Consider the following 14581-nt stretch of genomic DNA (forward strand, 5'->3'; position numbering starts at 1 on the left):
TCTGTCTCTATTAAAGAAAAAAAAAAAGAAAAAGAAAAGAATGTCAAGGATAAAGAAAGGATCCTAAAAGCAGCAAGAGAAAATAAACAAACAACATACAATGGAGCTCCAATACATTTGGCAGCAGACTTTTCAATGGAAACCTTAGAGCCCAGGAGAGAGTGGCATGACATATTTAAAGTGCTGAAAGAAAAAAACTTCTACCCTATAAGAGCAGATCCAGCAAACATATCCTTCAAACATGAAGGAGAAATAAAGACTTTCTCAGACAAACAAAAGCTGAGGGATTTTATCATCAAACCCATCCTACAAGAAATGCTAAGGGGACTACTCAATCAGAAAGAAAAGAACATTACTGAGAATTAAGAACTCATCTGAAGGTACAAAACTAACTGATAATAGTAAGTACACAGAAAAACACCAAATATTATAACACTGTAACTGTGGTCTGTAAATTTCTCTTATCTTAAGTAGAAAGACTACATGATAAACAATAACTACAACAACTTTTCAAGACATAGACAGTACGATAAGATATAAATTGAAATAACAAAAAGTTTAAAAGTGGTGTATTAAATGAAGGCATAGAGTATTTGTTTTCTTTTTGCTGGTTTCTTTATTTAAACAGTGTTAAGTTGTCATCTGCTTAAAATAATGAGTTATAAGATAGTATTTGCAAGCCTCATGGTAACCTCAAACCAAAAAACATACAACAGACACGCAAAAAATAAAAAGCAATAAATTAAATCACATCATCAGAGAAAATCACCTTTACTAAAAGGAAGAGAGGTAGTAAATAAAGAAGGAAGAGAAGACCACAAAATAACCAGAAAACCAATATCAAAATGGCAGAAGTAGGTCCCTATTTATCAATAATAGCATTGAATGTAAATGGACTAAACACTCCAGTAAAAAGATATGGAATGGCTGAATGGATGATGAAAAAAGACTCAATTATCTATTACCTACAAGAAATACACTTCATCTATAAAAATAAATATAGACTTAAAGAAAAGAAAAAAGATATTTCACGCCAATAGAAACTAAGAAAGAAAATCCAAATAAATAAAATCAGAGATGAAAATGGAGTCATTACAAACTGATATCACAGAAATTTGAATGATCATTAGTGGCTGGTATGAGCAACTATATGCTAATAAATTGAAAAATCTTGAAGAAATGGGCAAATTCCTAGAAACATACAACCTACCAAGATTTAACCATGAAGAAATCCAAATCCTGAACAGACCAATTACAAGTAACAATATTGAAGCTGTAGTAAAGTCTCTCAGTAAAGAAACGCCTGGGACCTAGTGGCTTCACTGCTGCATTATACCAAACATTTAAAGAAGAACTATTCCAATCTTACTCAAACTATTCCAAAAAAAATAAAGGAGGGAATACTTTCAAACTCATTCTACAAGGCCAGTGTTACCCTGATAACAAAACCAGAAAAGACACAACCAAAAATGAAAAAAAGAAAACTACAGGCCAATATCTCTGATGAATATTGATGCAAAAAGCCTCAACAAAATACTAGCAACCCAAATTCAGCAATATATTAAAAAGATCATTCATCATGGCCAAGTGAGATTTATCCCTGGAATGCAAGGATGGTTCAACATATGGAAATCAATATGACACATCACATCAACAGAATGAAGGACAAAAACCATATGATCATTTCAATTGATGCTGAAAAAGCATTTGATAAAATTCAATATCCCTTTATTAAAAAACCCTAAAAAAAACTGGGTATAGAAGAAGCCTACTTCAAAATAATAAAAGCCATATACAACAGACCCACAGCTAGTATCATACCGAATGAGGAAAATCTGAAAGCCCTTTCTCTAAGATCTGGAACACAACAAGGACGCCCACTTTCACCACTGTTGTTCAACATAGTACTGGAAGAACTAGCTACAGCAATGAGATGAGAAAAAAATAAAGGGCATTTAAATTGGAAAGGAAGAAGTCAAATTATCCTAGTTTGCAATGATATAATATTGTAATTGGAAAAACCTAGATTCCACCAGCAAAAACTATTAGAACTAATAAACACATTTAGTAAAGTTGCAGGATACAAAATCAGCATACAATAATCAGTAGCATTTATATATGCCAACAGTGAACAACCTGAAAATGAAATCAGTAAGGTAATCCCATTTGTAATAACCACAAAAACAATTAAATACCTAGGAATTAACTTAACCAAAGAAGTGAAAGACCTCTATAATGAAAACTACAAAACATTGGTGAAAGAAATTGAAAAGGATGCCAAAAAATAGAAAGAAAATCCATGTTTATGGATTGGAATGATCAGCATTGTTAAAATATCCATACTACCCAAAGCAATCTACAGATTCAATGCAATCCCTATCAAAATGCCAATGACAATCACAGAAATAGAAAAAACAATCCTAAAATGTATGTGGAACCACAAAAGACCCAGAATAGCCAACCCTATCCTAAGCAAAGTGAATAAAACAAGAATCACATTACCTGACTTCAATTTATACTACAGAGCAATAGTAACTAAAATGGCATGGTACTGGCATAAAAACAGACACATAGATGAATGGAATAGAACAGAGAACCCAAAAATGAATCTATACATGTACAGTGAACTCATTTTAGACAAAGGTTTAAAGAACATACATTGGGGAAAGGACAGTCTTTTCAGTAAATTGTGCTTGGAAAACTGGGTATCCATATGCAGAAGAATGAAACTAGACCCCTCTCTCTTGCCATACACAAAAATAAAATCAAAATGGATTAAAGTCTTAAAATCTAAGACCACCGGCTGGGCGCAGTCACTCATGCCTGTAATCCCACTTTGGGAGGCCAAGGTGGGTGGATCACCTGAGGTCAGAAGTTCGAGACCAGGCTGGCCAACACGGCAAAACCCCATCTCTACTAAAAGTACAAAAAAAAAAAAATAGCTGGGCATGGTGGCAGGTGCCTGTAATCCCAGCTACTTGGGAGGCCGAGGCAGGAGAATTGCTTGAAACCGGGAGGCAGAGGTTGCAGTGAGCCGAGATCGTGCCATTGCACTCCAGCCTGGGCAATGGACCGAGACTGTCTCAAAAAAAACAAAAAAAAGTCTAAGACCTCAAATTATGAAACTGCTACAGGAAAACATCAGGGAAGCTCTCCAGGACATTGGTATGGGCAAAAATGTATTGAGCATTAGCCCACAAGCACAGGCAACCAAAGCAAAAATAGACAAATGGGATCATAGCAAGTTAAAAAGCTTCTTCACAGCAAAGGAAACAATAAATAAAATGAAGTGGACCGGGTGGAACATGGCTTATGCCTGTATTCCCAGCACTTTGGGAGGCCAAGGTAGGCAGATCACTTGAGGTCAGGAGTTCTAGACCAGCCTGGCCAACATTTTGAAGCCCAGTCTCTACTAAAAATACAAAAATTAGCTGGGTGTGGTGGTGTAATCCCAGCTGCTTGGGAGGCTGAGGCAGGAGAATCGCTTGCACCCGGTGGGGCAGAGGTTGCAGTGAGCCGAGATTGTGCCATTGCACTCCAGCCTGGGGAACAAGAGCAAAACTCTATCTCAAAAGGAAAAAAATAAAAATAAAAATAAATAAATAAATAAAATGAAGTGAATAACAAAGTGAAGAGGTAACCCACAGAATGGGAGAAAGTATTTGCAAGCTACCCGTCTGACAAAGGGTTAATAATCAGAATATATCAGGAGCTCAAATAACTCTATAGGAAAACATCTAATAATCCAATTTAAAAATGGGCAAAAGATTTAAATAGACATTTCTCAAAAGAATACACACAAATGGCAAAAAGGCATTTGAAAAGGTGCTCAACATCTCTGATCACCAGAGAAATGCAAATCAAAACTACAATGAGATATCATATCACCCCAGTTAAAATGGCTTTTATCAAAAAGACAGGCAATAACAAATACTAGCGAGGATGTGGAGAAAAGGGAAACCTCGTACACCGTTAGTGGGAATGTAAATTATTACAACCACTATGGATAACAGTTTGGAAGTTCCTCAAAAAACTAAAAATAGAGCTACTGTATGATACAGCAATCCCACTGTTGTGTACAAATCCAAAAGAAACTTAATCAGTATATTGAAGAGATATCTGCACTTTTATGTTTGTTGCACCACTGCTTCACAATAGCAAAGATTTGGAAACAACCTAAGAGTTCAACAACAGATGAATGGACACAGAAAATATGGTACTTATACACAATGGAATACTATTCAGCCATAAAAAAGAATGAGATCCTGTAATTTGCAACAACATGGATGGAACTGGAAGTCATTATGCTAAGTGAAATAAGCCAGGCACAGAAAGACAAACATTGCACGTTCTTACTTATTTGTGGGATCTAAAAATCAAAACAATTGAACTCATGAAGATAGAGGGCAGAAGGATGGTTACCAGAGGCTGGAAAGAGTAGTAAGGGGTTGGAGGTGGGGATGGTTAATGGGTACAAAAAATTGTAGAAACAATGAATAAGACCTAGTTTTTGATAGCACAACAAGGTGACTATAGTCAATAATAATTTAATTATACTTTGAAAAATAACTAAAAGAGTATAATTGGATTGTTTGTAACACAAAGGATAAATACTTAAGGGGATGACTATCTCACTTTACATGATCTGATTATTACACATTGCATGCCCGTATCAAAACTAAAAAAAAAAAAAAGAAAGAATTGAAAAAATATGTATTAGGTGAAAACAGATCAGCATTGATCGTAGGGCTAATTTACCATACTACTAGATAAATCCTTCTGAGTACTCTCCCTCATATTAATACACAATTAAGTATGAGCTTTTCACCCTGGTTGGTAGTCCTGACACTACTTCCAGCCCTGCATATATGAGCCCTTGTGTCAGGTCATTTTTTTTCCTTGGTTTGGGGGTAGTTTTCTCGCATGCATTGATTAGTGCCCTTCTGAATACTTTTCTGTGCGGTTCTCTTCCTCTGGTATCCTGTCCTATCTGCCTCATCTCCCAGACTCTCCACTCCGTCTATTTAACCCATAGACTCCAGAGAGCACTGCCAGGGTCTCTAGAGGTCCCTCCAGAGGACCCTCCTCTGGGCGGAAGCCCTAGAAACTTTCTCAAGGCAGGAACTTGGTGCAATTTTAGGATTTGCTTCATTTGTTTTCTATCCCACATGCATCATCATCCTTTGTTGCCTGATACTCAGTGTCTCTAAATTTTGTTTTATAACATTTTTCTGTTTTGTTTATGCTGTTGTTTCACGTGGGAGGGCAAATTTGGTCACATTTATCCTCCATTAAGTGAACATGGATGTTCCCGATTATAGGATTTCAATTAAGGCTGTGCCTCCTCAGTTTTTCATGGATATTGTTCCTGTTCACTCTTTAAAACTTCATATTTTCCATGCAACCATTCCTCACCTCATCTCTTTCTCCCTAAGAGATCTTATTCCAAAGTTTCAAACAAACCTATATGTTGAATCTCAAATTTCCATTATCATCTCAGTCTATCTTAATTCCTAGACCTATTTATTCAATGACTTACTAGTCATATTTTTCTAGATTCCCATAAGCTGCTTGAACTCAATATGTAGAAAATAAATAGCACCCCACCCTACAAGTTTCTATCATCCCCGTATTTAAATCTCCCTGTAGCATTCATCACACTATTTGCATTTTTTAAAATATTTTTTGTCTTTAGATTCTTAGCAGAGATTATGTTTTTATCATTTTTTAGCACCTAGCACAACTCCTGAACTAAAGAGCTTCTCAATGAATATGTTTAATTAAATTAAATCCTACATACAAGGCAAATTGTCAGAGAGAGGAGAGAGAAATAATTTAAGTGAAACTCTATCATACTGAACAGGACCTGCCTTGTTCCTGAAAGGATGGATTAGAAAGCAGATCCAGTGCAGGGCACTGTCTGACTTCCTGTTTCTGGCCACTGTGAAGGAGATACCTCGGAATAAGCAAGGATAGAAAATTAAGTGTAAAGAATGGAACGATGCCAACTTTCTGGGCTCCCAAGTGATAAACATTGCTGCTTAGAACTGTGTCCAAATTAACCACTTTTATTGCTCCCTTCTGTGCTGAATGTGCTTATACCAAATGCATTACACATTGCTTTTTGAAGTGTCTTTGAGTCATTTAAGGCAAAGATGTTTCATCTCATCAATCATATTATAAATTCCAACTAGACATAACAACACCCATTTTCTCGGTAGTTTGGAAAGACTTTAGGAGCAAGGACCATGTCTTTCTTAAGAGACCAGGTGCATCCCAAGGATAAGGACCACGACTCTTTCTCCCGGGGAAAGGTAGTGCCCATGAATATTGATTATCTATGCAAGAAGTGACAATGCAGGGCAGACTTGAGGTCTGCAGCCACAGCTGGTCATAAGCCTAATTTCACCACACTTTCCGTAATCATGTAACAATCCTGCTCCCATCACACTGAGGAGCTAGGCTGTTCCACACTGGCAAATCTAATTCAGCTTTGCCTAAAGCTTGTTTGCCAGGGAAATCTTGGCCCAGCTCCTCGACACAAACTCCCTGGCAGAGCATGTCTGTCTGTCTTTGGGGAAAGTTCTCAGCATGTTCTGCTTCTGTTCAAACTGACTGGGTGGAGCTAGAATCAACAGGGGATTTGGCGAGCAGGCCAGGCAGGTGTGAAGGCTTCTTTCAGTAACCCAAATATTAGAAAGTCTTTTCAATCATCTTTTCTGGTGCCCAGGTCTGGTTCCTCTCAGAGAAGAGCTGGAATGGTTCAGCCCTCCAAATTCCAAGACCCAGCATTATAGAGAGTGTGAAGTAATGAGGCCCGGCTTAGAAGACTATTAGCTATAAAGAACAGTCCAACTTCTCAGCAGCTACATGGTACTCACATCCTAGTCTAATAAAGCTTAATAGGTTCTTCCAAACTGGAGATATAAGGTCAAAAGTGGCTTAAAATAAAGATTCTAAAACGCTATTTAATACATTAAAGCAACTATGGGACAGCATCATTTGCCCAAACTGACAAGCTTTAAAATGGATAATATCCAGTGTTGGCAAAAGGCATGGAGAAACAATAATTCTCATATACTGTTAGTAGGAATATAATTTGGGGCACCATTTTTAAGGGAATTTTAGAAGTATCTGTCAAAACCTAATGGGAGTGCGTGCCTTTCAACCTAACAATTCCAGTTCTAGCTATCTGTCCTTGATAACCACTTTCATATGTGTACAAAGACACACATGTAAAGATGTTCAAGTCAGCATTGTTTTTTTTTTTGTTTTTTTGTTTTTTTTTTTTGAGACAGAGTCTCGCTCTGTTGCCCAGGCTGGAGTGCAGTGGCGTGATCTCGGCTCACTGCAAGCTCCGCCTCTCGGGTTCACGCCATTCTCCTGCCTCAGCCTCCCGAGTAGCAGACTACAGGCGCCCACCACCACGCCTGGCTAATTTTTTGTACTTTTAGTAGAGACGGGGTTTTACCGTGTTAGCCAGGATGGTCTCGATCTCCTGACCTCGTGATCCTCCCGCCTCGGCCTCCCAAAGTGCTGGGGTTACAGGCTTGAGCCACCATGCCTGGCCTCAAATCAGCATTGTTTTTAATGTCAAAAAGTTCCAGGTAATCTAAATCTCTATTAGTAAGGTTAAGAGGAAATTATTTCCAGTGCATCCACATTATGAAATACCATGTGACACTGAAAAGAATAAAGAAACCCTTTGTAATATATAATCTCTGACAGACATTGCTAAATGACAAAAGCCAATACAAAGCAAGATAGATAGATGATCATGCTCACGCAAAACATAAAAGAACCTTGAGATTCTATGTCTATGTATGAAATGCATCTTTGCAAGGCAGCACATTGAGCTGTTTACTGTGGGTCACTCTGGAACCCTGAGCAAGTGAATGGATAGGAAATGGTCAGAAAAGGGAATGGGGAAAATGACAGTTTTAAGTTTTATTCTATACTTGTTTTGAAAAGTAAATAAAAGAAAATGACAGCAAGAAAAATTTTGTTGTATGTGATGTTAAAGAAATGGGAGTTCAGGTATTTTTCAGAAGCAGTGTTTCTCAATTCTGGCTATATTGTAGAATCACTAGGGGAATAAAGAAAAAAGCCTATCTTAACTCACGTACTGTAGAAGCAACCCTGAGGCAAGGATTAAAATGCTGACACTTTGTTTGGGTGGCATAAGGCAAGGGTAATAAAGATAAGGAAATACGTGGGCCAGGAAAGATGCTACATTTTGTTATGTGGTATTTCTTTGCTGGCCAACACTTTATAAAAAGTACTGAAGAGACAGAGCAGAGACACAGCATTTGCTCAACAGGACTTGTCCAGATATATACAAGGAGAAGCCACACCTCGGGACAGTCCACAGAAGAGAAAGAGAGGGGAATCTATCACCCAGTTCTCTCCTGTCCCCACTTTCTCTTCAGTCAAAGTGAGCTGCTCCCTGCCTCATCTAGCTAATGGCTGCTCTCAGAAAGTCAGATCCCCTGCCTTGAAGTATGACACTTATCAAAATCTACATCAAAAGATACATGACTTGGTGTACCATGAGCTCAGAATATGGGTCTTGAGCTGTGCTCCTAGGATTTTGCCTTGAGCTCCAGCCAACTCATGGGAGGTGGGGGTTGGAGGGGTGGGGAGTGGTCAGTAAGGGTCAGCAAAGACAGAAGCAGTAGAACATGGTCAGACAGCCAGGAAGAGACTTCAGAAAGATGGGAGAGATCAAGGGAAGCTTAGAAGGTACACAAAGCTTGTGTCCATTATAATTCTGACCCCATCTCACCCCTGACCAGTTAAATCAGAAGGTCTGGGAACTTACAGTATTTTAAAGGATCCCTAGGTTATTGGAACGTTCAGCCAGAAGTGAGAACCACTGCTTTAAAATTCCCATCCAAAATAACCATCTGGTGCAAATTTCATATCATGGTGCCCCATTTTTCTCCTTTCCATAAAAAATGACAAAGCCACCTGAAAGGACATCTTAGGCAGCCATTGTGCTTCAGAAACTTAAGTTATTTCAAAGTAATAACTTAAAGCATTTTATGACCTTGACTTTCTGTTAGACAAAAGGCCACAGAAATTCTTGATGCAAAACAATGAAATTTTCTATTAGGTTACATTTAAACAGCAATTTTGCAAAGGGTAGCAAGAAACAGCAGGTTTCTCGGTCAGGCTAAATAGGTTTTTTTTTTTAAAAAAAGTAATAATCAGTTCACTGTCTTGGATTTAGAGGGCACATCCTTCCTCAAAACTAACAATGTCACATTTTATTTTCTCCACACAAACTGTGCTCTAACCATGTGTATCCAGACGAAACCAAAACATAAAATGATTCCTTGAGCTTTTCCTATAAATGTATTTCCTTGTACAAACCTTCATTTTTTACATTTTGTACTCAATCTATTGCATGCTGATTTATATATGGATAAAGAGCAAGATGCTGCTCAGAAAAGAAGTTAAATACTGCAATCAAATGCAACCTTCTTCATGGCCTAATACTGGAATGCTTTTGCCATCACCCCTTTGTCAGTTCAACAACTTGAGTAAAACTGATCATAAGTGGTAAGAAATTTGGAGTCTACCAGGAATAAGATATAAGCAGTACCCTGAGAGAGAATGTGTTCTTGGTTATGTCACTTCTCCTATCTGGACACAGTTTCCCCAGATGCAAATGAGGGGTTAGGTCTTGATAATGTTTTCGGTCCTTCCAATTCTGAAATTTTACATTTCTCAATTCTTGGATAATTTTCCCTATGCCTCTGTCAACATACATGCTTGGCTGTGATTTCTGCCCACCATGTCTCCAAAGACTTGGTAGAGAAAATATATCTCAAAATAAAATGATCAAAATGCCTATTTGAAACAAGCTCACATACCGGGTGCACTATATGCTGCAAAATTATGGAGGAAGCTGTGGAACCCTCCTGCTGGGAACTTATACTTCATTCCAAGTGATTAGCAGATAAAGGGAAAAGGGATCACAATAGCAGAACCCAGGTGTTTAGAAAATGCATGCCAACTAAATTTTTTTCAAGTATATATTATGGTTTTGGGGTTTCAAAGATTATATTTGTTGATGACGGTCATGGACTAAACATAAATAAATTTTTTAAATGCCAAATAATGATCAGGATACAATTCTTTAAAAAAAAATCTTACCGAAATGGGGTCTTGCTGTGTTGCCCAGGCTGGTCTTCAACTCCCGGGCTCAAGCAATTTTCCCTCCTTGACCTCCCAAAGTGCTGGGATCACAGGAGTGAGCCGCCATGCCTGGCCACGTTCCAATTCTTAATGTGTAAAGCATCTCCTTCAATCTGTGTCTATATGAATAGGCCAAAGAGCTTAGTGATATCTACAACTCAGATTCATGGAGTACTAGAAGCCTTGTTAGAGAATGTGCGTGTGAAGATCATGAATTCCCATAAATCCTATTTCACATTCTCATAGTACCTTCTCCTTTTTCGGTAATTTAAAAAATTATCTGTAATATTATTTAATATCCAGTGGATTATGAGAATCATGAAAATAGAGGGAGAGGGTCTTATTTACTTCTGATTTTTCTGCAAATAGCACAGTACATAATGTACGCCCATAAATATTTGTTGGGTAGTTGGGTGAGTGAATAAATGCACAAATAATAGCTACTTCCAGAAGAAGATTTGAGGTGACTCACCATAAAGTATACACTGACTATTTTAAGGACATTTGATTAAGATCCATGTAATGGTGGAGAAGGGAAATATAATTTGCTCATAACCCTTTCTTGAATCTGCTTACCACTATTAAACACAATTTTTTTTAAAGAGCTACCTTTTATTTTATTTTAGGTTCAGGAGTCCATATGCAGATTTGTTATACCAGTAAATTGTGTATTACAGGGGTTTGGTGTACAGATTATTTCATCCACCAGGTAATAAACATAGTACCTGATAGGTAATTGTTTTTTATCATCCCCCTCCTTCCACCCTTTACCCTCCACCCTCAAGTAGATTCCAGTGTCTGTTGTTCCCTCCTTTGTAATCCATGTGTACTCAATGTTTGGCCCCCACTTATAAGTGAGAACATGCAATATTCAGTTTTCTGTTCCTATGTTAGTTTGCTTAGGATAATGGCCTCCAGTTCCATCCATGTTGCACAAAGGACATGATCACATTCTTTTTTATGGCTGCATAGAATTACATGGTATATATGTGCCATATTGTCTTTGGTCGACCATTGATGGGCATTGAGGTTGATTCCATGTATTTGCTATTGAAATTTTAACTGAGAAATTCTAACACTGGGATTTCTGGTATCTAAGGCATAAAAAGTAAACTTCATTATGAGCTTATATATAAGAAAAGCATACTGCTTTCTGCCTAAATAGAAGAACATGAAAATCAGAACACATTTATAAAGTATTTTAAGGAATAATGGCCAACCTAATGGAAACATTGTCACTCACTTTACCTGAACTCACAACGCAGCAGTTACGTGAGTGTCTGACAGTGAGCCAGTCCTCACACACGTTTTTCCCAGGTAAACTGTGTTTGGCAAGCCTTCCTTTAGCCTGCTTAGGACCTTGTTCAATCCAAACTGTTCTGACCCACAGCCTTTTAGTTGGCAGCATTCTCAAGGATGTTGAAATCAAATAAGTGCCTTTCTGATACAGCAAAACTAGAGAGATAATTTTAAGGCACTCATGTCAAGTGGGAGGAAAATTCATTTCTCAGCACATCATTGAAAACCAAATGTCCATTTCCAAATATGTCACAAATTGCAATAAACTACAAAGAGGCTCTTCTATAACTGGTTTCCATCCAATGCTCAAGAGCCCCAATGTCAAGAATTTCATTCAGGGTAGTTGAAACATCTATGGGTAAAATGGAACCCTGCTTTGATAAAATATTTAATACAGTTTTAGGCAGATTCACAAATGGGAAAAAAATGTCTGTTCTAACAAAGTGACTGGAGGTACATAGGAAAACCTCAATATTATACTACATGTGTAATTTTATGTAGTCCTCTCACTAACCTTGATACATGAAGATTATTTATTTCCATCTTACAGATAAAGAAACTGAGACACATACATATTAATCAAATTGCCCAATGTTACAGACCAGTAAGTGGCACATTAGGTACTTAAACCTATTTATTTTAGACTACAAATATCATGCCCTTTTTACTACACTGTTACAGCCTTCAAGAAATACAGACTTTATTGCTTTTTTGTGAGGGGGGACACAAGGTCTCATTCTGTTGCCCAAGCTGAAGTGAAGTGACACAACCACACCTCGACCTCTGCAGCCTCAACCTCTTGGGCTTAAGTGATCCTCCCACCTCAGCCTCCCAAGTAGCTGGGACCATAGGCATGCGCCACCATGCCCAGCTAATTTTTTAAATTTTTTGTAGAGACAGGTCTCACTAAGTTGCCCAGACTGGTCTTGAACTCCTGGGCTCAGATGATCCCCCCACCTTGGCCTCTCAAAGTACTGAGATTAAAGGTGTGAGCACCCAGCCAATTGCTTTTGAAATCCCAGAGTACCTGGCATGATTAACTTGGGAGACTAAAAATGCTTCCCTTAATATGGTTAACCTTTAACAAATGGCTAATTTCTCAAGCACAGTTAGTAACACTGGTAACAATGGAAGCTTCTATGGATATCATGTCTCTACTCAAAAGAGTCTACTGATATCAGTAATTATGTTAACAGTAAGGATGATTTTTGCTACATAAGCCCCAATAAAAGTATCGTCATCAATAAGGAGGGTATGTATTATCTCACAAAACAAGATATCCAGTGGCTAGGCAACTGCAGGGCTAGGTTAGGGTTAATTCAGCAACTCAGCAATATCATCATAGGAGGTGATTTCCCTCATTTAACCACGCTATCTATCTTCAACATAGCTGATAATATTATCCCTTGTTTTCATAATAATACTTATTGAATGCCTGCTATATGCCAGACAATTCTAAATGTTTTACAATCATTAATTTAGTTGGTCCTCTCAACACTCCTATGAAATAGATACCATTATATCGAGGTGGGTAGAGGCCCTTCATCATCACAAGGGTCTGCAACAATGCCAAGTACCAAATGCAAACCAAAAGAGAACCAGTAATAAAGAGAAGGGGTGCTGTCTCCTGTGTGCTTCTCCTTTCCGGAAGCCACCCAGCAGACTTTCTCTAAGGTTCCATGGTCCAATTAATCACTAGTAAGAGCAATGGAAAGTATCACAACAGCTTTAAGGAAATCAGGATTCACACAGGCTCCCTAAGAACAGGGTCCCCTCCTTCTCAAGCATATGGCCACAAAAAGAGGCATCCAAACCAAATCTGGACTCTGACAAGAAAGTATGCCACACTATGGCTAACTTCATCTCTAGCTATAAATGGAACATCTTTAGGCACAGTCATGGTTGATGGGTTTCTTGGAAAAGCAAGATGGGAAGCTGGAGATTTAAAGGACTTGCTAATTTCATTGATAGGTACTAGAATAAGTGTCCTGCTTGAGCAATTGTAGAAGCACTAAGGAAATCTGGGAACTGGGTTGAAACAAGCAAAAAAAGCACTGGCTCTTGCAGGAGACAAAGTCAAGGTCTGAGTTTCACAAGTGTAACATTACTTAAAGTAGCACCATTTGGATTTTACAGACATGGGGAAAGAAGCCCCAGTGTGACTGCAAAGAGTGCTGCAAAAGAGGAGACATTTCTAGTGGGCTACAATGTGCTGTATTAGGTAGCATTTACTGGATGTCCCCCACCACCATGCCTCCAGCAATGGCAGAACTCCTTCAAGCTTCATGAAGATGTATGTGTCTTTTTAATGCAACAGCTAAAAACATGTATGTCTTCAGATGTAGATGGTGCATTTAAATGTGTGTATATGTGTGTAGAAATTTGCCCAAACTGCAGATGCCTTACTGATATGGGCTGAATTATGTCCCCCGACAAAATTCATATGTTCATTGTCACCCTCAGTACCTCTGAATGTGACTGTATTTGGAGATAGACCCTTTAAAGGAGTAATTAAGGTAAAATGAGGTCACGTGGGTGGGCCCTATTCCTATAGAACTTAGTGTCCTTATAAGAAGAGGTGATTAGGACACATAGAAAACAGACCAGGGGAAGACCACATCAAGAAAAGGGAGATGGCAGCCAAGGGAAGAGGCCTCAGAATAAAGTCAACCCTGCCAACACTTTGATTTTGTATGTCTAGCCTCCAGGGGTGTAAGTAAGTAAACTTCTGTTGTTTAAGCCAGTTTGTGGTATTTGTTGTGGTAGCCCTAACAAACTAATATACTTACCAATTTGCACAAGATAAAACTATATGTAGAATGTTTCATTTATATTTTACAAATGGCTGGCTTGCCCTTAATTCCTCCTTCCTGAGTGTGTTTTGGAATGAAAGCTAATGTCATTGAGGCCCCAAATATCTTAACTGAATCAGATCAACCTGAGGCCATTTGGGTACGTTGTGCAAAAATCAATCCTTTAAATAGCCCTAAAACATGGTCCAAGCAGCTGCTTCCCCCACTCCACACTCTGGCTCTTGAAACTAGGGAAGCATTTTTGGTCATCAACATGAACATATGAC

Source organism: Gorilla gorilla, chromosome 4 (genome assembly GCF_029281585.2).
Source record: "Gorilla gorilla gorilla isolate KB3781 chromosome 4, NHGRI_mGorGor1-v2.1_pri, whole genome shotgun sequence".
Lineage (NCBI taxonomy): Eukaryota > Metazoa > Chordata > Mammalia > Primates > Hominidae > Gorilla > Gorilla gorilla.